Source organism: Pseudorca crassidens, chromosome 20, assembly GCF_039906515.1.
Source record: "Pseudorca crassidens isolate mPseCra1 chromosome 20, mPseCra1.hap1, whole genome shotgun sequence".
NCBI lineage: Eukaryota > Metazoa > Chordata > Mammalia > Artiodactyla > Delphinidae > Pseudorca > Pseudorca crassidens.
The window spans coordinates 32,852,932-32,877,818 of record NC_090315.1 but is presented as its reverse complement, the minus strand read 5'-3'; the positions used below and the strand labels follow the sequence as shown (position 1 = coordinate 32,877,818).

General features: G+C 37.7%; 1 long non-coding RNA gene across 1 annotated transcript in view; it reads left to right on the top strand.

Annotated features, from left to right (window-relative positions):
- LOC137215550 (uncharacterized) overlaps positions 1 to 23,529 on the top strand; it is a 29,200-nt gene extending 5,671 nt beyond the window's left edge. The window contains exons 2-7 of the long non-coding RNA XR_010939313.1: positions 8,063 to 8,363; positions 12,229 to 12,355; positions 12,556 to 14,396; positions 15,943 to 16,165; positions 18,997 to 19,086; positions 19,331 to 23,529. This is a non-coding gene — a long non-coding RNA (uncharacterized lncRNA). The remainder of the gene's footprint in view (positions 1 to 8,062; positions 8,364 to 12,228; positions 12,356 to 12,555; positions 14,397 to 15,942; positions 16,166 to 18,996; positions 19,087 to 19,330) is intronic.
- Positions 23,530 to 24,887: the final 1,358 nt, after the last annotated feature.

The window sequence follows — 24,887 nt, the reverse complement described above, 5'->3', positions numbered from 1 at the left end:
ACCCAACCCCCAAATTCTAAAATGTTCGAATTCATTATCCAGTTTAGCTTTTTAAAAATCGGGAATTTAGTCCGATCTATTTATATTAACAGACTGGTGCTATCAAGTTAATCCTGTAATTAAAGTTCATTTCTCAAAGATGTTACTAACATCTTAGAAATATTAAAGATTTAAACCCTAAAAATTGGTATGGAAATTATTAAATTTTCCCTATTTTTTTCCCTTCTCTCCCAGAGTGATTCATTTCACTTTCTGTGTCTTCTTCCATGAACCATAATGCTTTTGTGGAGATCCCTAATTCAGTGAAACCTGTTTAGGGGATCATCTCTGTTAGAAAGACAGCTGCCAAAAAGGCATTCACTCTCCAAGTATGGACTTTAGATTATGGCCAATCAAGACTTGGAGCTGGAGGAACACCTGTCAGAGACGTTTTTCTGCAAGGAGATGGTGTCTTTAATCAGGTTTCATTGCACTTCAGAAAAATATTCATTTTAGAATGTGGGTAAAACAGAATCTGCTTTTATGATTCATCCTCACCATCCTTTTAAAGCTGAGAAACCAATTTAGAGTTTATTTATGACATTGTTCTATGGCAGAAGGAGAAACTTCAACAAAGTGTTTAGCAAAGAAGGACTTTCCCAGATGTTTGATTTGTAACTTTCTTTCGTGAAAGAAATCTAAACATTTATTTTTGAACTTTTTTCCTGTGAGTATAATTGACAATAGGAATTCTTATGGATAAACTTTTAAAACTGTTTAAGCTAAGTTGTGAATATGCATCCTGAAAGCTGGGAAACTCTCCTATGTTGCATTTATATGTGAACAATGCAAAGTATTATTGATACGGACTGGTGTTTAGAGGAACGACACTCAGCTTTCAACTCTGCTCTAATTAGAGGCACGGTTAAGTACATAAAACACAGGTACCTTCTCATATCTGCAGACTATACTGAGCATAACTATTAGAAGACAAACTTCATTTTGCAAACTGTAATTTAATGGTATAACAGTGTGCAGACCGGAATATTGGTTAATTTTCAAAACATTTTATTCTACACCAATTAGCTCAGGTCCTGGAGGGCAAAATGACAAGAGGTTACTCGTTTACTATGTATTTAATTAATTGAAAAATGCTCAAATTGCTTTTACAGTTGTTATTAAAAAGTAGAATCAGTGTTGCCAGTGCTCAACCATAATTGGAACCCCAGGGAATTAAATATTTAGCATTAGTAATGTAACAGCACTTAGGACACAAATTTCTATTTTCGTAATGAAAGCTATACACTGTGAGTGCAAGCGGCTGAAACGACAGCTGTGACAAGTGAAACGGCCTGGGATATTTCAATAAGACACCTCATTGGACAGCAAGTCTTACCACATTACTCGTTTGTAAGAGATCTGCAAGTTTAATTCCCAAAAGAAACCCGTTACCCAAGTATTTAGATTTCTAATTGCACGCAGGATGAACAGTTGGGCAAATGTCTTGCCATAAGTGGCTGAAATGTATAGTGCTTTCTAAATAATCCTATATAAGTTCATGCCTTTGTTAATTTAAAAATAGCAGGACTGTCAGGGAATAAAGATCTTGTTTGTTTTAAGTTTAATTACATTTTAAGCATAAATGCTCTCAGTGTTACAATGAGAAAAGTTGGATATTAGACTCTAATGAGCTACAGTGGTAGACGGCTGGAGACCCTAAGGGATTCCCTCCGTAAATTAACTGGATAAAAGTACTTGGTTAGGATATAGTTGATGGCTGAGCTGTTCTTAAAACCCAGTTATAGAGCTGTCTCTCACTCCTGTTTTCATTCCAAACAGGCCCTGTAGAGACTTTAATGGCCGCCTGTTACAACTGTTCAACTTGTCAAAATGTATTATATTACTCCACTAATAAATAGTATTAAAGGGTATTTGACTTCATTTCTCCTTTTCAGAGGAGATCAGGTTGATAAACACAACTGGCTTAGGTCAGTCTCATTTTAATTTATGTCATCTAAGTAATATTGAAGGTCCCTGGTTTGAATTTGGCAAACGTTATTTTCCCGGGGATGTAAAACTTACAAAATATTATGGACAATGGAAACAATTAATGGAGACTATTTATTATAGACTCTTTGTCTGTGAGAGATGTATGACTTTGACATGTTTAGCCCATGTTCAAAGTATTTGAAAAACCGTAGCTAAACTGACATTCTTTGAAGCATAACTCGACTAATTCCTTTGCCAATCATTCTGTCTTCTTGAAAAAAGAAAAAGTTGCAGGACTTTTTGATTTCATAATTTATTTTGCTTACCATTGTCTGAGTCAGTTTTTTTGAGAATTTATTCTAACTGATCATGATTTCTATTTTATTTTTTGTAATGTTTAGAACATACATGCTTATTTTTAAAAAAAAGAGAAGAAGAACGTAGAAATTTATTTGAGAGTCTCCCTTTCCCCCTTTCCCCCAATCCTCCCTCCCTCTCTGGTGATCACCTTTGCTAACAGTTTGATAACATATCAAGCATTCATAACCTTTTCTGTGCATATTATACACGTGCACATACAGATGTTATTTATTTATACATAGTACACAAAGCGTATTTAAAGAACATAATTTGGATCACCCCATAGAAGTCAGTGATTTGCTTTTTCCCCACACTTACTCATCATAGATATTTTCCTATACTGGTGTCCAAATATTCCTCATTCTTTTTCATAGCCAGTTGTCATTTCGTATTTTAGAGGTATAAAATTTATCTATTGCCTATTGATGTCATTTGAAGTCACCTCCGGTTTTTCCGCTATGGCAGATAGCATTGCAGTGAACTTCTGATTGTGCTTGAATGTGTGTGTGTTTGCAGCAGGTGTGTGTGCATCTTTGTGCACATGTCATAAAAAGATTGAGCTAACATTTATTGAGTGATTACTCTGTGCCAGGTGCTATTCAAAGCACTTTACACATACAGTATTAACTCATTGCATCATTACAATAAAGAGCTAAAATGTGTTATCTATATTTTACATATAGGGAAGCTGAGGCACAGCGAGGTTGAGTTGCTTGCCAAAGGCCACAGGCAGGTAATAGCAGAGCCTGGGCTCAAACGCAGGAGGTCTGGCACACCAGTCTGAGTGTTTAACCAAACCAGTGTGCCTGCAGAAATACTTTGTTTTTTCTTCTGATTTATCTTTCCTAAGTAGTGAGTTCAAATGTGGTTTCATATGTTTATTGCCATTACATTTCTTGTTCTGAGAATTGGTCCGTTTCTGTCTTTTGCTTGTTTTTCAGTAGTGTTGTCTTCTTAGCAAATTACAATAGATCCCTATTGATAATGGCTATTGACTCTTTGTTATAGTTTATCAAATTTTTTTCTAAGCTTGTTGCTTATATTTTTACTTTGTTTTATTTTAATATTACCAAGTTTTGCTTTATGGATTGAGGTATAATGAAGCCTTTTATCACCTGCAAGATTACAAGTATGTTTTCCTACATTTTCTTCTACTACTTTTAATTTTTTTTAAGTTTGATCTTTCACTCAAGTGGGTTTTATTTGGGTGTGCAGTGTGAGATAAAGATCAAACCTTTCATTTCTAGTAACACCCACAGGTTACTTTTGTAATTTGTCCATTTTTTTCTCTATGGTTTGAAAGATAATCTCTGTCTAATGCTATATTCCACCTATATATGTCCCTGGATTGCCAATTCTCTGGAATATTCCACTGGTCTAATCCTGCAACGTCACACTTTTTACCATTATAACATAAAAGTAAGTTTAAAATCTTATAATTAAAAAGATAATCTCTATCAAATACTCAATCTTAAATTATAAAAGTTATAGATATTATAAATATTATATAATAAAATTGTATATAATATAAAATTTCAAAAGATATTTTAACATCTCATACATTTGCTTTTTCAGATAAACATTTGTATCAGCTTTCAAATTTCATTTTAAAATTCCTTTGGGATTTCTATTGGGAATAGATTGAATTTATAGATTAATTTAGGGGAAGGGATGAATCTTTCTAATCCTTACTCCTTATGATATCTCAGAATAACAGCTAATATATATTTGTTGAATGAATGAATATATGCTTTGTTTTGTTTTTGGAGATGAGAGGGAGTAAATATTTGATCATTTTCTAGATGTTTTAAAAATTCTTAAAAATGATCATTTCACTTAGATTTTCAATTTATCATTGTAACATTTTACATAACATTTTCACTTAACAATTTTCCCCATATTTCTAAGTATGTCTGCTTTCTTAATCCAAATGTAGTTTACTTTGGTTTCTCCACTTTTTGTCTTTGTCAGACTTGACAGAGTTTTACTTTATTGGTCTTTAAGTATATTTAACAAATTGCTTTTATTGATATGCTCTCTTTTTTACTTGTTTGACTGCCCTTTCATCTTAATTCTTCATTTTACTTGTTTTAGTTTATATGATTGACTCTTTCCTGGGTATTTTAGCTGAATGTATAGTGTGTTTATTTTTTCTCTCTCTTAGTTTTTAATACATATTTTTAGGCTATAAATCATCCTCTAATTTCTGTTTTGGCCATGTCCAGTAGTTTTTATATATATTCCTTTCATTGTCTTTCATAAGTGAATAGTCCGTAATTTTACACTTTTATTGTTTTTTAACCAAAGAGTTATTTTGAAAATAGCATTAAAAAATAAGTGGTTAGAGCAATATTTTTTTGGGGGGGTGGGTGGCAACAGGTAAGGAGGAGAGAGCTATCCATATATTGTTTATTTCTAGGGTCTTTTTTTTTTTTTCATTATAGGTAGAGAATAGAGCCTATATGATTTCCCCTTTGGGTAGTATATTGAGATTTCCTTTGTAGTCAAACAGTTAATTTTTGTAAACATTCTACAGGTTTAAAGAAATGTGCATTCTCTCTTTAGGAAAAGTATCTTAAGTCTGCTTATTAAATCAACCTTGTTAATTATGTTTTTCAAATACTCTACAGTCTTATTTTCCATATATCTTAACCTGTCAGTCTTTAGGAGCTTGTGGTTTTCAGACATTCTCCTGTATTTCCAATAATGTGTTTATATATTTTGAGGCTTTGTTGTTTCATGGAGTAAAGGTTTGTTTCCACTGTATCTTCTTGGTAGATTGTACATTTAATTGATACAAAATTTCTCTCTTTGTTCCCTTTGATTACTAAAGGAAGCCTTTTCCCTAGTGTGGTGCTCCTTGTGATTTTTTTTTTTTTTTTTGAAGAGCCTGGAGTTATTTCACATTTTTCTTGCTTCTCCCTCTGCTCCAGCCCTCAAGCAGTGAGCCTTCCCCAGGCACATTTCTCCTTCTCTTTGGTGAGCAATTCTCAGCAGCAAACACTGCTGCTACAACCCACTGTACCTATGGGTGAGGGTGGGTGAGTGTGGAGAAAGGCTGGCACTAGGGTGGGCCAAGGGAGGCCCAGAGGGTGCAAAATTGATCACTGTCAGTGTCTGCAAAGTCAGGCAGACCTTGCATGCTGCTGAGAGTGAGTGCCCTCCTGAATTTGGCACTCTAGGGGCCTCACCTGCCTCCCCAGAGTCCCAGTCCTGCTAACAGAATCCATTGTCCTCCAGGTGGGCCTTTCAGGGATCTTGAGAGATTGCCCATCACTCACTCTGGGTCTCTCATATCTGTCATCTCTGAGTTTGCTCTTTCATCACTCCACTGAGAAGGACGACCTTCATTTCCATAGTAGCTATTCCTATACCTGTTTGGACTGTGGTTTACTCTGGTATTTCTGTTAATCTATTCCTGTCTTTTTAATTTTTATTTTCATCAGGGTAACAATGATAAATTAGTTAACAATGAAATAACCCTAAAAGAAAAACAGAAGGTCTTTACCTTGCCCTTCTTCACTCCCATTCTACTCGTCAGAGATAACCCTTGAAAAATTTCTAGCTGTTTCTTCTATTATTTGCCTTCACATTTCTAAATAATATGATTTCTGCTTTGCTTACCACTTGTAGGAATGCTTTATTGACTTCCACTCGTGACATATGAGTATATAGCTTTGTTACTTTACCATCCCCATTGCTCCAAAATTTCATTCTCCCAATATAATTTTTGGCTAAATTTGGTTTTTACTGCTGGGAAAAATAGTATACTTATACTTCCTTAATCATTTAAACTTTTTTTTCTTCAAGCTAATAATGGACTTGTTTCTATATTTGATTAGTTTCCATGTGTTCCATCAAATCCATTACTCACTATCAACAGTTTCTAAGCAGTTATATCTATCAGATAATAATTTATCAATTCTCTTTTATTTAGTTTTTCTTTTCTAGGGAACTCTCTCTGGAAACGTTTTTCTCTCCTTCTCCAGTTTGGATCGATTGCTTTCTTGCTTTGCCACCTGGTTGTCATCCTGAAACTTATCTTGATGTTCTCCTGTGTTGGAGTCTGTGTTTTCTCTTGTTTTATGTCTTCCTCTTTCTTGCTTCTCATTTTCATGGAGCACATCCTTCCACAGCTTTCTACAGAAATATGGATGGAAGTAAAATATTTTCATGTGAAAATGTCTTTATTGGAGGTGCCACACTTTTCCCAGAGCTCTATTTTATGCCCTGATTGCTCCTATTCTTTAACTGCCTCTTCTTGTTTCATCAATATAGCATCTTTTATTTCTCTGAGGTTGTTAATAACTTGATTTTAAGTACTATTTCCTTTTGTGCTCTGCATGGTCTCACGTTTCCTCCAGATCCCATTTTTATGTAAATTTAGGTCTTTCTCTTTCATGTTGGAGAATCTGCTCAAATGTCTTGTAGTCATTAGCTATAATATTTAAGAGAAAGGTGCTCAAAAGCTGATGGAAGCTCTGTGCTCATCTGTGGAGCTTGTTGGTGGATGAATTTCACTGTTGGATGATCAAGTGGCAAGGCATCCTTGGCTCTGGGGGACCCTTGAACTTCTGGATCTGGAAGTGTCCCTTTCCTTAGGCTTGGGTCTCAAGAGATGAACCTTCCAATCTCCTCTTTGGGAGGTATGATTTAGTGACTGACTTTCTGGAAGCAGCGAGGAGGAAGGGCCCAGGGAGCTCCCCGTTCAGTACATTTTTAAACCCTGTGCCTTATTGCAGCCCTTCTCTCTGCCTGGTATCTTTGAGTCTGGAGCCTCTAATTTAACGTCTCCTGCCCCCGACAGTTGCCTGAATACATACGAGAGGGGAGGAGATCTGGGAGTCTGCTGTGTACACAGACTTTGAGCCTATGTCCACCTTAACGCTCAGCCCTCATGCTCCACCATACCTGCTTCCTCCCATTCCTGAGCCTTTAGGTGTCCTGGGCTACATTCTCATTTTTGCTCCCCTTTGCAGAATTTAGCTTCTAGCTTCCTTTGCTCTTTAAAGCCAACTTATCACTCTCCACCCACTCTCCACTTTTGAAAATTGTTTTGATGTCTTTGAAAATGACTTTGATATCTTTCATGCAGTGATGTCTTCATCCTCTCTTTTTCCTTACGTACTGGTGTCCTCTTTGCCTGGAACCCTTGTCTCTTCCTTCACTGTACTGTCACCTCCTCAGAAAGCGGCTCCTGGGTCTCCATTTTCTCCCTCTTGTATTGTCCCTTGGCCTCTCTAGGCTGCAGGCTCTATCTTTCATCACTCTTTACTCAAATCCTGGCACCTGCTTGATACTTACTTGTTGAGTGAATAAACAAAGCAGAGCTAGGTTGTTCTAGACTGGAAGAAGTGTGACGTTTTCCTTCTGCCTGGCCTGGAGGAAGCTGCCGTCAGAAGCACCCAACGTTGCCTTTAAAGAGCCAGATCTGGGACCACATACTGCTTTACGGGCGAGTGAAGTTGGGATCCATGCGGAGAGGAGGATGATGTCTGCTCCTCACTCCCCCACATCTGTGTTCCAGCTGTGATGACTTAAGCCCTGTCCCTTTTGGAGAAAAGTGTGTAGATCAGTGCTCTGGGGTTGGGACTTGATTCGTAATGTTAATAATGACAACGCACATATATTGAGCATCTCCTATGTGCCGGGCACCATACTGCGTATGCAACATGCATAATCTCATTTAATTCCCATCTGGGGTAGATTATCCCTATTATTTCTGTTTTTATAGGTGAGGAGACTGAGACTTAGAGAAGATGAGTAACTCACTCAAGTCCATGGGATTCGTGAATGAAAGAACTAAACTTGGACCCAGGTCTGTCTGATGCGAAAGCTTCTGCTGGTACAGTCATGTTCTACTGGTTTCTGTGATGTTTTCCTCCCTCTACATTTAAGCATCACAGAATCACTGGCTGGAGTCACGACATCTCAAAGGAAGAAAAGATCATAGAGGTCATCTATTTGTTCCAACTCCTGTTGGCATTGAGGAGAAAATGTAAGCCTGACATTTCCAGCCACGTATCATTTGCACGGTGAGCACTGCATTTAGCATTGATGCCTCACAGGAAACAGTAGGATCAGAATCTGTAGCTAACCAGGGCAAAGAAGGGCACAAAAGCTGGCCCCAGATCATTTTTGGCAAGTGCACACAGCCCTCTGTCTACAGTGTGAATGAAGCTATACACCAGAGTAACTTAAGAAAGTACAGTGCTTGTCCTGAGAAAGGCACCTTGGGAATCTACTCTGACATAGATTTCCTTCTGACTTATAGTTGATATAAAACACCTAATATTCCATTGGTCAGCTTTCCGAATCCCCTGTGCCACTGGGCTTTGTGTTAAATACAACACACATGGCCCGAGACTGCAGACTCAAAGGACAATGTGGAATAAAAACAGCAGGACATGATTCCAGGATTCACTATACGATACAAATTTTGGACTAAAATCACAGGATATTTCTCCCCACCCTTCCCTCCAAGTTCACCTACTCCCATAGTTCCTTAGGTTTGCAAAGATTTGAAGGCAAGGGGATTACCACTGAAGTAAGTAGATTTCAAGTCCTGGTGATGTTTTTGTAGCTGCCACATGTGGCCCAGTGTTAAGTAGCTGAACATTTCTGCTTGCTGGCAGCCAAAGTCAGCCCTCACCTCCTATGGAGCTCTTTCTGACTTCAAAAAGCATTCCACAGGGTTGCAGAGAAGAGGAAATGTGGGAGAGGGTTACCACTTACGCTGCCTGAATTCATTTTCCATCTTTGTGCTTTCTGGTTATTAAAGCCATGCAGGAGACAACAGAAGGGCAGAGGAATTTGAGGGCTTCTTCAGATAAGGTGCTAGAAACCCCGATATTTGAATGAGAGATTGCATTCTCCTAGAAGCAACTTTTTTTAAAAGCGTAACTAAATGTAATTTCAATTGGGAAAGTTTCCTGTAACAGATGTGCAAAGTATGCTGAATCAGTTAAGGGATCCCTTGCTATATATGAAAGCTCATCTCTCTGCATCTTTCTGGGGAAAAACCCAGTCATTTGGAATGTTTTCCACAGTATAGCAATTCTGCTGGTGGCAAGCAAAGCCAGCCCAAGAAGGCACTGCTTACAGAATGGTGTAAGAAGCATGTCATTTACAAACCCTCTCTGTGCATAGCTGGAAAGCAGGAATGAGGCTGGAATAAATATAAGCTGGACACTCCCTGATGGGGAACATCTTAACAGCAGCTACCCTGTTGAATTTTTGAAAAAAAATTTGTTTTGCCTGTTAGAATTTCTGAAAGCTTGAAGAGGACTTTCAAGTCTTCTAGATCATTTCGACATTGAAAATAAACCAACATAATTCTTATTTTGTTCTACTTTATATTTTGAATGAAATTTTAAAATAATAATTGATTTTTTTTAATTTTCAAACTTTTGGCAGAACTCATAACACAGTACCATAAATTGCTGCATGAGCCAACCTCCTCCAACCAATTTAATGAGATGTGAGCAAAATTTGTTAGATCAAATCAAATAGGCTGATTTTTATTTTCAAATGTAGTCAGTCAACAGATACTTACTGGACATACCTGCATGTAAGGAACTGTGTGAGACCCTATAGGCATCACATGTTTAGGACACAATGACTAACTTAGAACGTTAGACATCTTCTGTTTTCCTTCTGCAGTGATACGTATTTTTATTGGAGTATGGTTGATTTACAATGTTGTGTTACTTTCTGCTGTACAGCAAAGTGAGTCAGTTATACATATACATATATCCACTCTTTTTAAAAATTCTTTTCCCATATAGGCCATTACAGAGTATTGAGTAGAGTTCCCTGTGCCATACAGTAGATCCTTATTAGTTATCTATTTTATATATAGTAGTGTGTATATGTCAATCCTAATCTCCCAATTTATCCCTCCCTGGCTTTCCCCCCTGGTAACCATAAGTTTGTTTTCTACATCTGTGACTGTTTCTGTTTTGTAAATAAGTTCATTTGAACCATTTTTTTTTAGATTCCACATATAAGCGAGATGTCATATATTTGTCTTTCTCTGTCTGACTTCACTCAGTATGACAATCTCTAGGTCCACCCATGTTGCTGCAAATGGCATTATTTTGTTCTTTTTTATGGCCGAGTAATATTCCATTGTATATATGTACTACATCTTCTTTATCCATTCCTCTGTCGATGGACATTTAGGTTGCTTCCATGTCCTGGCTATTGTGAATAGTGCTGCAATGAACATTGGGGTGCATGTATCTTTTCGAATTATGGTTTTCTTTGGATAGATGCCTAGGAGTGGGATTGCTTTATCATTTGGTAGCTCTGTTTTTAGTTTTTTAAGGAACCTCATATTGAGTGTGGACTATGAATTGGTTGTGATGATCTTGGGGAGGAAGGAGGCAGGGCCCTCTCAGCGGCACCTGCCCTTTGGTGCTGAACCTGACTTGAGTCAGTCTCTCTGTCACTCTGGGTTTCTGTCTCTCTCTCCTCGGTCTAACCCACAGGGTGGACTATGGTTGGAGTGGAGCTGGAGGTTTCGCTGTGTGAAGCTAATTGGCCCATTTGGGGCTTAAACCCAGATTCTCAGACCTCTTAGTATCTTACTGTAGACAAGTGGGCTTGGAACTTTGGATGCAAATGCTAATTGTTGATCACTAGGAATGACTTTCTCCATTGGGGTCCCAGAGGAGACAGGGGGGCTGGCTGGCTGCTGCATCAGCCCTGACTCACAGTTACAGTGAGAGCTTTGGTCCTCTGTGTAGAAACAAATGAAGTACAGGCATTGCAGGGCCAGTATGTCCCTCTAACATTCCAGGGGACGACTCAGTGGGCGACACATCCCACAACCTGGCCTCCTCCACGAGAACATGCATTCATCAGGAGTTAAGTTAAACAGCACCTAGAGATTGATGCAGATGTGTGAGCCACACGCGTATTTTTGGGTGTTAACCTAAAGGCTACCCTGGTGACTTTTTGAGGAAAAACTGTCTTCCTCTTCTCTGAGTCGATGGATTTGTTGGCTTGAGTTTTAGAGCAACCCGAACAGTGATTAGGCTAATGGCCTTTGTTGGCTCAAGGCAGTGTTCTCCTTATGTTCTTAAATAATAAAGCTTAAACATCCCAAGAAATAGATGTATAAAGAAAAACATTTACTTTTTAGTGAATTCAAAATTGCTGCCTTCCGGTATTGAAATACATCCAATATGCACAATAGCCTGAATCTCTGATAGGCCTTAAATTTAAAAGATGGATGCCAGAAGGACCCATCAGTCAATGTCCAGATCCAGGATGTAACTATCTGTCTCCCCATGTTCAAACAGCCATTCCTCATCTACCCTGGCACTCTTTCGCAAGCCCAGATGTGTCATTGGAACCTTTCCTCAGCACAAGTTTAAGTCAAGGGATTGGAATTGGCCCTTGAGATGACATTTATAGACCAGCTCTGATCTAGGTAGCTTCATTCAAGGAAATTTCAGAGTTCTACTTTTTTTTGCTCTACACTGGTTTATGTTTGGATATTCTCACTCTCCTTTTGTCATGACTTTTGTGTATTTCTGTCCAAATGGCATCAGTTTCCAACCTGGACTTAACTACATGTGCGGCCTTGTAGTTGCATGGGTACCAGGAAGCAAAGGAACTTTCCAAAGTCACATGCAGTTTTACATCATAATATGATGTCATATAATAGTAAATGACTTTTAGCCAGTGTTAAGTAGACTGTATTACTTTGCCCACTTTCCCACTGGGTGTGTCTTTTTCCAAGTGAATTATATAGACCCTTTATCAATTAAGGAAACGAGCCCTTAAGGCAGATATTTTCCCCACTTTACCCTTTGTCTTTTGTCTTTGTTTACAGTATTTTGGCCCATCCTAAGTTTTTAAATTTACGTTTTTAAATTTCTCAACACCCAGGAAATTTGTGGAGAGTTGGACTAAATCGCAAGATCCCTTCAAGTCTAAAGAAGATTCTACAAATACTAACAACCACAAAATGAAAGGAGCGCAAGTCCAGTGGTGGATTTTTTGCAGACTTTAGCAGGTGGGTGAAAGCCGCTTCTGTTGTCTAGGCCTTTCCAAGGATTCTGTCATCTCTCCTGTAAAATACTCTACTCTGCGTTGTAGCAGCTGAACAGTTGACATTACAGTCAAGATATGATTTTTAAAATGTTTTTAAAATGTTTTTATTAGTGTTATAAAAGTTGTATGTTTCACTACAGTGATTGAATTTTTAAAATCCAGGCTCTGGCACCATGCCTACCCCTCAGGAATGTGCTGGATGAGTCTACCAATGTTTGTGGTAAAGGAATGTGATTCACGAAAGGATGAACCTCCCTAGAAGGCTTGGTGAGCTCAAGGATGCCCTCACACTTCTTCAAGGGGAGGAAAAGAAAGTAAGAACTTTGAATGCAGACACTAAATGACTTGGAGATAGCTTTCAGTGATTTATGATATAGTTTTGAACTTTTTGGAAAATATGGATCCTCCCTAAACTATTAAGGTAAACTCAGTTATCTAAATTAGAGAGCTTCTCAAAACCTTGATGTGCATATGAATCATTTGGGGATCTTGTTTGAACGCGAATTCTGTGATTGGGTGGGGGGCTCAGGTAGGACTGAGATTCTGCATTTCTAGCAAGCTGCTTGTCCCAGACCTCTCAGTAGCCAGGCTCTAAAATATAACTCTCCTGAACACAGTCCCCTACTCCATAGTACTGTATGTGCATATACACATGCTTTGTATATATCTTTATATTCCTGCTTTCTCAAACATTAATTGGGAAATAGGCCATTGTTACAGAAACCGCAATGTGCTTCATGGAAAAAACATTGGATACAAAGGCAAAACATTGACAAATTGATACTTTCTTGCTTGGTCATGCCTGATTTAAGGAAATGAAGCCAAAATAGGCTATGTGAATTGGAAATTGACTTCAACCACATTTAAATTATTCTCTTTTAAAATATTAGCAGTTGAGTGTGTAAACCAATATTTATTTTCTAATCAAAGGTTTGTGGCAAATGGTCTATAAATGAAAGAAATGAGGGAAGAATGCTTTGAAATGCTTCTAGTAATAGAAATGGAAATAGGATATTTTATTTCTTTAAATGGCAGACACAGGCCTCAACTAAAATTCATCCTGCTCTAGGAAAAGGAAATTATATGAAAAGTTGATCATAGTATAAAAGCACAGGCCAGCACCTCTCTGCCAGCGATCATAATAAGTATTTTTTGGTGGAAAAAAAAGTTGAAGATCCAGCTACATTAAGGGAGAATCTATTAACAGAGTAATTGTATAGAGAGGATCCCTTAAGAAAAGCTTCCAAAATTCCATTATCTTAACTGTCACTCGCCACTTTGAGTTGTCTTGGAGCTGTGTGTTTTCATGAATTACCAGAGCTGTTTGTTTTTTCCTTTATCAGTCATCACCCTGTCAGCCGGGCCATTCATAACAACTTTTGGCAGCTCATCAGGAGAGTTCAGAGCTTGAATAGGACCCTATCAGCTCTCACACCTCATTGTGTGAAACTGTTTACCACCATTGCCTTTTTCTGTAAATATTACAAGCAGAGCCCTGAAAGTGGAGATGTGTGAAAACAAAATGGACAAATCTTGTAGCAGTTGGCTGAGATGGCAGATGGGGGGTGACTGAGAATTTACAAGTCCTTGTGGTTCCTTTATTCGGCTGAATACCGCCCAGTCACTGGGCTTGCCTTCTCGTGTATGCTTGTTAATTAGACAATATTTAATTTGACTTAACATTTGTGTCAGTTTGGTGAAAGTGAGACTTTGTAATTAGGGAGTACAGACCAGGTTTCTGTCACAATTCTACTCACTTACCCTAATTTAATGCCCCCTTTTCCAGTGTATTGTCACACTTGGTGTGCTGAGTTCCCCTGCTGTCTTTTATGCTTGCCTAGTAACAAGGTGGCCCACATTATACAACCACCAGCAAATGGACTCTGTCTCCTGGACTTAACAGCCTGAAGTTTCTGCCAGATTCACCCATCAGAAATAATTTCTTATTTAAAGCAAATGTCAACAATTCTCTATTGAAGCTAATATCATGAACTTGCAAATGGGTATGATTTTTTTGTTCTCTATTTTTATTGAAGTTATATATGCACAGATTTTGAAGTGTCAAGTAGTTCCAGGTTTTGTGACAAAAAATAGCCATGTCCCCAATCTCCCACCCCTACCGCCACAGACAACCACTTTCATTTCCTGCAGCAGATTATTTAGAAAAATAACTTCACAGTGAGAAATAGGTTGTTTCACTGTACCTGTTTTTGGATGTTACATACATGGAATCATTGCTGTGATTCACTTCTTCCACTTACCATGAAGGTGGGTTTTCTTTTTTTTTACAAATTTATTTATTTATTTTTGGCTGCGTTGGGTCTTCGTTGCTACGCGTGGACTTCTCATTGCGGTGGCTTCTCTTGTTGCGGAGCACGGGCTCTAGGCTCACGGGCTTCAGTAATTGTGGCTCGCAGGCTCAGTAGTTGTGGCTCACGGGCTTAGTTGCTCCGCGGCATGTGGGATCTTCCCGGACCAGGGCTCGATTCCGCATCCCCTGCATTGGCAGGCGGATTCTTAACCACTGAGCCACCAGGGAAGTCCCAGTGGGTTTTCTTTTAATTACTCTTTTTTAAAACCAAAGTATAATTTATATGCAATGAATGCACAGATTTTCAATGTACAGTTCAATACATTTTAACAGATGAATGTACCCACGTAACTGTATACCAAACTATGGAACATTTGCAATACCCCAGAAAGTTCCCTTATACACCTTTGCAATCAGCCCCCATCCATGAAGCAATCACTTTTGTTATTTCATTCATCGTAGATTAGATCTCCCTGCTCTAGAACTTTCTGTACGGCATTATACATTAGGCACTCTTTTGTGCCTGACTTCTTTTGCTCAAAGTGACATCTTTGAGATTCATGCAGAAATTTATTCCTTTAAACTACCAAGTAATGTTTCATTGTGTGAAAATACTACTGTTCATTTATCAGTTTACTTGTTGATGCTCAGTTGTTTCCATTTTGGGGCTATTGGGTTATCTTTTTATTATTGATTCATGGGAGTTTTATATATTCTAGATAAGAAGTTCTTTGTCAGAAATCAGCTTTGCAAATATCTCTCCCAGTCTGTGTTTCATCTTTTCATCTTCTTAATGGTATCATTTGATGAGCAGAAATTTTAAATATTGGTTTTGTCCATCTTATGATTTTTTTTTATGGCTTGTGCTTTTTGTATCCTGTCAAAGAACTCTTTGCCAACCACAAGTTCGTGCAAATATTCTTCTATGTTTTCTTTTAGAAAACATTGACGCTTTCTAGTTTCAGATTTTACATGAAAGATTCCTATCTAAATACAATTTTTGTGTTATGGTGTGAAGTAGAGGTCAAGGTTCTTTCTTTTTTAAAATATGGATATACAATTGTTCTAGCATCATTTGTTGTAAAAACTTTCCTTTCCCCGTTGGATGTGTGTGTGTGTGTGTGTGTGTGTGTATACTTCAGAACTTTATTCTGCTTCACTGATTTGCATATCTATCTTTATACAAGTAACAGTGTCTTAATTATTGTGGGGTTTTTTTGTTTGTTTGTTTTTTGCAGTACGCGGGCCTCTCACTGTTGTGGCTTCTCCCGTTGCGGAGCACAGGCTGCAGAAGCGCAGGCTCAGCGGCCATGACTCACGGGCCCAGCCGCTCCACGGCATGTGGGATCTTCCCAGACCGGGGCACGAACCCGTGTCCCCTGCATCAGCAGGCGGACTCTCAACCACTGCGCCACCAGGGAAGCCCAATCATTGTGGTTTTTAAGCACAATTTAAAAGCAGGTAGTGTAAGTCTTCCAAATTTTTTCTTCTTTTTCAGGTTATTTTTACTATTCTTAATCTTTCGTGTTTTCATATACATATAAAATCAGCTTGTTAATTTCTACTACAAGCCTCATGGAATTTTGATTGGGATTGCACTGAATTTGTAGATCAATTAGGGAAGAACGGATACTTTAGCAATATTAATTTTTCCCATCCCTAAATGTGTTATATGGTTTAAGTTTTTTATTTAATAACTTTTTGCAGTACGTAGTAGTTTTCAGAATACAAGTCCTACCTATCTTTTCTTATATTTATTTTTGAATATTTTATGTTATTCCTTCAATAGTAAATGAATTGCTTTTAAATTTCATTTTTTAATAATTTGCTGGTATAATTTTGAAATATAATTAAACTTTGTGTATTGACCTTAATTCCTGTGACTTTGCTAAATTCACTTTTCAGTTCTAGTAGTTTTCGGGGTAGATTCCTTAGAATGTTTTATATATACAGTCATGTCAACTGCAAAAAAGACTGTTTTGCTTCTTTCTTTTAAATTTTTATACCTTTATTTCTTGCTTACATTGTTGTGCTAGAAAGGGCTTCCACTATTCTGCTGAATAGACATGGAGACAGTGGGTACCTTGTTCCTGAACTAAGAAGCATTCAATATTTCACCAATAAGTATGCCATTAACTCTTCTTTCTTCATATATTCCCATTATCAGGTTGATGAAATTCCTTTCTTTTCCTAGTGTTTTGAGAGGTTTTTTTTATGAATGGTGTGACATTTTTTGACATTTTCAAAAATGTTTTTGCATCAATTGAGATTTTATTTTCTCTTTGATTCTGTTAATGTAATGAATTAGAACTATTGATTTCATAACGTAAAACCAACCTTTAATCCTGGCATAAGCTCCATTTATTAATAACATTTATCCTTTTCATATAATGCTGAATTTGATTTGTTAATATTTTCTTGAGGACTTTGTATATTTATTCATGTAGGATATTAGTCTATAATTTTCTTTTCTTGTAATGTCTTTGTCAGGTTGTAATAACAGGGTTATGCTGGCCTCATTAAACTACTTGAAAAGCATTTCCTTCTATTTTCTCAAAGAGTTTGTATAACACTGGTATTAGTTTTGTGCTTAAACCTTTCATAGAATTTGTGAGTAAAGCCCTCTGGGCCGGGGTTTTCTTTGTTGAAAGGTTTTTAATTATGAATTTAATTTTGAAAATGGATATAAAGCTCTTTGAATTTTTCTATTTCTTCCTGTGCTAATTTTGGGAAGATGTGCTTTTCAGGGAATTTGTCCACTTGCTCTAAGTTGTTGAAATTATAGGCATAAAGTCATTAATGTTTTTGTCTTCTTGGAGAATTGAATCCCTTTTCATCTTGTAATAAGCCTATCACTGGTAATATTTTTTGTCTGAAGCCTACCTTGATATTAATAAAGCCACTTCAGCTTTCTTTTGAGTAGTGTCTGCATGGAATATCTTCTTTCATTCTTTTAGTTTTAATCTAGTTATCTCTTTATATCTAAAGTGGTATTCTTGTAGGCAGCATATAGTTGGGCCTTGCTTTTTATCTAATCTAACAATCTATCTTTGAATTAGTGTGGCTTACATTTAATGTGATTATTGATATGGTTGAATTAAAATCTACCATCTAACCAGCTCTTTGCTGTTTCTTCCCTTTGTCCTTTGTTTCTTTTTTCCTTTCTTTTTGCTTCCTTTTCGATTAATTGAGCATTTTCATGATTCAATGTGATTTCCACTATTGAATTATCATGCACACCTCTTTTGAAAAAGATTTAGTACTTTTAGGGTTTACCATGTACCTGGTATTTAATTGAAGTCCACTTTCACATAATATCCTGTCATGTCTAGTACAAAGACAATATATCCCCAATTTCTCCCTCTCATTCTTCTTCTATTCTTGCCACATACTGACTCCTACATATGCTGTAAATACACAATACTACTATTTTTGCTTTAGGTAGTTATCTTTCAGAGCAATTAAAAATAATAAAAAGTAAATTTTGAACTTTGCTTACCTTTAGTTATTCCATTTATAGTGCTCTTAATTTTTTTGTGTAGATTCAAGCTTCTGTCTGCTATTATATTCCTTCTGTCTGAGGAACTTTCTTCAATATTACTTATAGCATGGGTCTACTGGCAATGAATTCGCTCAGGTTTGGTTTTTGGTTTTGGTTCAGGAAAGTCTTTATTTCTTGTTCCTTTTTGAAAGACATTTTTGCTGGGTATAGGATTCTGACTTGACAGGTTTTTGTTGTTGTTCAGCTACAGAGACCTCATTCCTTATCTTCTGTCTTGTGTAGTTTCTGGAGAAGTCTACTGTAACTCTTATCTTTAATTTTTATTCCTCTGTATGGTATGTGTCTTTTTTCACTGGCTGCCTTCATAATTTCCTTTGCCTTTGGTTTTCAGCAGCTTGTATATAATATGCCTATGGTGTGGGAGTACTTTTGGTAGGGTAGCACTTATCCTGCTTGGTGTTCTTTGAATGTCTTGGAACTGTTGTTTCATATCTGTCATTCATTTTGGAATATTCTCGTGTATTATTTCTCCTTATTTTTTCTTCCTGGGATGCCAATTACACACAGGTTAGACCTTTTGTTATTATATCGTATCTCTTGGATGCTCTGTTGTGTTTCTCCACCCACTCTCTATCCTTCCCCACTGTTCTGCAATCCATGCCAGAATTGTTATAAATCCAGTTTCCACAGATGTGAGGGTCTGACTGAAGAAACTTCATTGCTGTTCTCCTCTTATTCTCCAAATCCTTGTGGGTTTATCCCTTTAAAAGATTGTTTTCTGCCATTTTAGTGGTCTTGGGAAGGAGTGAAAGGAGATGCACATAGTCAATCTACCATCTTTACCTGGAAGTCAAGTGTGAGTTTCGTTATTTAAATTAAGGTTAGTGGTGGTAAGGAACTAAATTTCCTATTATCTTTGAAATAAATCAATCTATTATATCATATTTTCTAATTTTAAAGAACTTTTACATTCTGCAAAATAAAAGAATCACAAATAATAATAGCTAACATTTATTATACACTTATCATGTGTTAAGTGTTGTAAATGCTGCTACTGTATTAACTAATTTCATTCTCACAACAGCTTTATAATATAGACATCCTTATTCTTTTCATTTTTACAGATGAAGATAAACTGAGGCACAGAAGATTAAGTAATTTTTCCAAAGATTCAGAAATAGAAAATGACAGAACTTGGCTCCTTAACCACTATATGTATTCTGACTACCTCCAACAAATTGGAAGATGGTGGCTTTTAGGTAATACCTTTGTTTTTGGTCTCTGCAATCCTTCGTGCACTACTGTTACCTCTCCAAGAGTCTTAATCTATGAATCAGTAAGAACATATTCAGTGCCTGTTATGCGACCAGAATTGTTTTGTTCACTGCAGAGGTATAAAGAAATACAGCAAAAAAAAAAAAAAAAAAAAAAAAAAAAAAAAACAGCAGGGCTGCTTCCTTCAGGGAGTTTACATCTCTCTAAGAGAAGGCCCCCACTAGTCTGAAAATAAGCTTAATGGTACAAAGTAGTACCATCATTCAGGAAGGTGAAAGCTTGATTTGATCTGGGTGCTCAGAAACCATGAAAAACTCATTAAAAACACTGATGGTTATTCAAGAGTATACTTAGCTTCTGGCTTACCCATGCTGCCTTTCACTTCTCCCTTTACCTCTTGTTTTTGCAGCCTAATTTTAGCTACTGTACTGTTATAAATATTTTTTCCGCAGAGCAACTTAAGAGGATTGTTTATAAGCTCAAAAGATCTTTGTAAAAGTGTAAAGTGGGAAGAGTCTCAAATTCTTGGTCACAGTGATATATAGATATAGATATACCTTTTATTCCAACTATCTTCTTTCTCTGTCAAGATGGATAACTGAGAGTGAACATGTATTAACGTTAGGTGTTCTCTAGTATTTCTGGAATGGCTGTGAGTAAACAAAGGGTTGATAGATGCAATATTATCTTTAGATTGGCTAGCACAGGGACTGACTCCTAATAGATACCTAACAAATGTTTATTGTTTCATGGATTGAATGAATGAAATTAAATCCTAAGGTGAATCTTTTTTAGACAATGAGGAAAATCCTCATGAGTTTGTATTTTAATTTGAAGGAATTTTCCTAATTCAATGCACATCAACATGTCTTAGGGAGAAAGTTGTTGTAGTTGATTCATTATCCTTACCTGGAAGCTCTTCAGGATTAAGGGACGGGATTCACTCATAGCTTATGACCACTCCCTCCCTGGGGCAGTGCCTAGAATTTGTTGGATGGAAAGTTGAATCATTTGACAGTATCTGGTTTGAGGCTGAAGGAAGTCTAAGGGCTCTGTAACCACCTATCCCAACAGTAGGTTCTACACAAAACAGTAACAATAGAAAAAATTTTCAGGAAAAACTTGGTCATGTAGTAGTCAGACCATGTACTTTTTTTTTGGTGTTTTTATTTTTTTAATTTTTTTCAATTATTGGAGATTATATATATATTTTACATCTTTATTGGAGTATAATTGCTTTACAATGTTGTGTTAGTTTCTGCTGTACAACAAATTGAATCAGCTATATGTATACGTATATCCCCATATCCCCTCCCTCTTGAACCTCCCTCCCACCCTCCCTATCCCACCCCTCTAGGTCGTCACAAAGCACCGAGCTGATCTCCCTGTGCTATGCAGCAGCTTCCCACTAGCCATCCATTTTACATTTGGTAGTGTATATATGTCAATGCTACTCTCTCACTTCGTCCCAGCTTCCCCTTCCCCACTGTGTCCTCAAGTCCCTTCTCTATGTCTGCATCTTTACTCCTGCCCTGCCACTAGGTTAATCAGTACCATTTTTTTAGATTCCATATATATGTGTTAGCATACGGTATTTGTTTTTCTCTTTCTGACTTAATTCACTCTGTATGACAGGTCCATCCACCTCACTACAAATAACTCAATTTCGTTCCTTATGGCTGAGTAATATTCCATTGAATGTATGTGCCACATCTTCTTTATCCATTCATCTGTCGATGGACATTTTGGTTGCTTCCATGTCCTGGCTATTGTAAATAGAGCTGCAATGAACATTGTGGTGCATGCATGTTTTTGAATTATGGTTTTCTCAGGGTATATGCCCAGTAGTGGGATTGCTGGATCATATGGTCGTTCTATTTTTAGTTTTGTAAGGAACCTCCATACTGTTCTCCATAATGGCTGTATCAATTTACATTCTCACCGACAGTGCAGGAGGGTTCCCTTTTCTCCACACCCTCTCCAGCATTTATTGTTTGTAGATTTTTTGATGATGGCCATTCTGACTTGTGTGGGGTGAAACCTCATTGTAGTTTTGATTTACATTTCTCTAATGATTAGTGATGTTGACCATCCTTTCATGTGTTTGTTGGCAGTCTGTATATCTTCTTTGGAGAAATGTCTATTTAGGTCTTCTGCCCATTTTTGGATTGGGTTGTTTGTTTTTTTGATATTGAGCTGCATGAGCTCCTTGTATATTTTGGAGATTAATCCTTTATCCATTGCTTCATTTGCAAATATTTTCTCCCATTCTGAGGGTTGTCTTTTCGTCTTGTTTATGGTTTCCTTTGCTGTGCAAAAGCTTTGAAGTTTCATTAGGTCCCATTTGGTTTTTTTTTTGTTTTTATTTCCGTTTCTCTAGGAGGTGGGTCAAAAAGCATCTTGCTGTGATTTATGTCATAGAATGTTCTGCCTACGTTTTCCTCTAAGAGTTTTATAGTCAGACCATGTACTTTGAAACCAAGCAGACCTAGAGTCTAGTCCCATCTCTACCACTTAGGAGCTAGCCGTGTGACCTCAGGAAGTTGTTTAACCTCTCCAAGTCTCAATTTCCCAATCTTTCAGTTTGGAGCAGTAACAGTATTTCATATGTTTGTTGTGAGGATTGAATAAGATACTCCACACTGTGAACAACTACAGGAAGTGCTCAACAAATGGTAGATAAATAGTTATTATTCTACACAGATTTCAGGAGTTGAGGCTGTGGCCATTTTGATCTGTAAAGAATCTTGACAAAAGTGGGGAAATCTAAAACAGAGATATCTATATGCTTCCTGTGTTTGTCTCTTCTTGCTTCAGGAATTTTGAGTGGTGTTTGTTTGACTATATGAGTGTGTGGAAAGAGGTGCGATAGGACAGGAGCTAGAAATTCTTTCTACTTTTAGAGAAATGCCCTCTACCAAGGATTTATGCTAACAAGACCCCATAGGCCCACCCTGTCAGCTGAGGATGAAAACAGCCAGAGACAATGGAATATGACACAGTAATGCGTTCTCATTTGTCAGGTGTCAGCTTGCCGATATGGTCTAAGGATATGGTGTTCAGTAATTCCTAGAAATTGGTAATAATGATACCATTTACACAGCAGCTCCTCTGGCAGTTTTCAAAGCCCTTCCACATACACCATCTGATTTAATTTCCACCACAATGCTATGAGGAACCTGAAATAAATATTATCATTCCCATTTTATAGATGAGTAAATACATTCTGAGAAGCAAAATGACCATGCCCAAGGTCACATAGTTGCTCAGTAATCAACCTCAGACTTGAACCTGAGTTCTCACTCTGGGATCATTTTTTTTTTTCCATCAAACAAACAGCTTGTTTGTTCTACATAATCCATCTCATATTTTGAATATTAAGTGTGCTTGCACCCATGCTAGACCCTTAAGAATTTGTGTTTATAAGATCATTTAGTAATCAGTAGCAGCAGCTAACCTTGTGTGTCTTTTTCGTCCAACAAAGAACAAAGTTGGTCATCCTGATACACAGGTCTTTAATGATGTCAATAAAAGAAACAGCCCACCCTTTGGTTAAAAGACTCTGAGCCTAGGGCTTCCCTGGTGGCGCAGTGGTTGAGAGTCCGCCTGCCGATGCAGGGGACACGGGTTCGTGCCCTGGTCCGGGAAGATCCCACGTGCCGCGGAGCGGCTGGGCCCGTGAGCCATGGCCGCTGAGCCTGCGCGTCCGGAGCCTGTGCTCCGCAAAGGGAGAGGCCACAACAGTGAGAGGCCCGCGTACCGCAAAAAAAAAAAAAAAAAAGACTCTGAGCCCTCAAGGACCACTGGTTGTCCAGAGGAAGCCATGGTTATTCTGGTGAAGCACAAGGCCACGGTCGTTTTGATCAGTCGCTCAATGGAGGGTCCAAAGCTTAAGCAGAATAAACTCAGGACAGACAGCACTGGAAATCTAGGAGTGTAACCTCACCAGCAGATGAGGTAGTGATGGATGACTCCGGATTATGGAGTCCTTTTCATCTCTCAATTTATATTCTGAGTTGTTACCTAGAATAAATCCTACTGTTTCTAATTAATGCACTCGTTGTCTTTATTTTGAATGGAAAAGGGAAAAAATGTGTTTATACTCCTGCTAGCAGCATACGAAGTATGCCTAAAGTGGAATATCTTTCTCCATCATGAATAACATTAATCTTTGCAGTTCTCCAAAGTAACTAATTGCTGTATAGTTGAATTCCTGTTTGTATGGATGGGTGAGTTTCCAGGTGACAATTTGTTGCAGGAAGAATTCTCTCCAGAACCATTCTTAAGATTATTGTCAAATTCCTTAATCAAGAATGAGAATCCAGGGAATTCCGTGGCAGTCCTGTGGTTAGGAATCCGCACTCTCACTGCCAAGGGCCTGGGTTCAATCCCTGGTCGGGGAACTAAGATCCCACAAGCTGTGCAGCGTGGCCAAAAAAAAGAAAAAAGAAGAAGCCAGACTGGTTAGGCTAAATACACAGACAACTAGTTGGCAACAGGCTGAGCTCATCCTTCCTGGATTCTTAATTGTCAGAGAGAATTGATGGATAAAGCTACAGAGGACTTGTCATCCATTACAAATCTTCGAACGGGAGAGGAGCCGCCACGCCACAGTTTTCTTCTATCCTGAGCCTGTCTTGTGTTTTTCCAAGTTCGTGAGTATGAGATGCCTGCACACACCCATGCCCTCTGATGAGATGATGACGGTAATAGTGAACCTGAGGATGCCACACAACTGTGCCATATTCTCAAAAGAACCCAGTTTTGTTCCAACAACAATTTTCAGTGAAAAGAATCATCACATTTTGCATATTCCCTTACAAGGACTTGGAGAGATTACATCCCTTGTTCAAGGTCACACAATTATTAAACGGCAAAGTAGGAATTTGAGCCTGGGTCTGTCTGCCCCCAACCCCAGGCTTTCCAGCATCAGCCTCATTGTCTCTACTGTGATAATGGCTTCCCTGTGGTAACTGTTAGAGGCTGGAAAATGTGGGCCTGAGAGAACTTTTAAATATGAAATAACTCTTTGCCTACTGAGATTCTTATTTTTAAAAACCCAGAGGAAATTATATTAATATATTTATTTAACATTTATGTACAATATTTACATTTACAAAATGCTTTATAGTATAACAGAATGGGCAGAAGTATTTATTGGGGCATATAATTTGCCTTTCTTTCATATTCATTTATTCCTTTGATTTATATCAAATGTTCACCACTTGGTCTTCTGAGATCATGTACAATGGTAACAAATTTAAAATAAGATTAATAAAAGATTATTTTATATCACTCCTAGGGAAAACCGAGCAGGGCCATGCCATTCTCTGTTCTTGATAAATGTTATGCAAAAGCGCATAATATCGTCCCCAGCATACTGTCTGTAGCACCAGCTATGCTTGT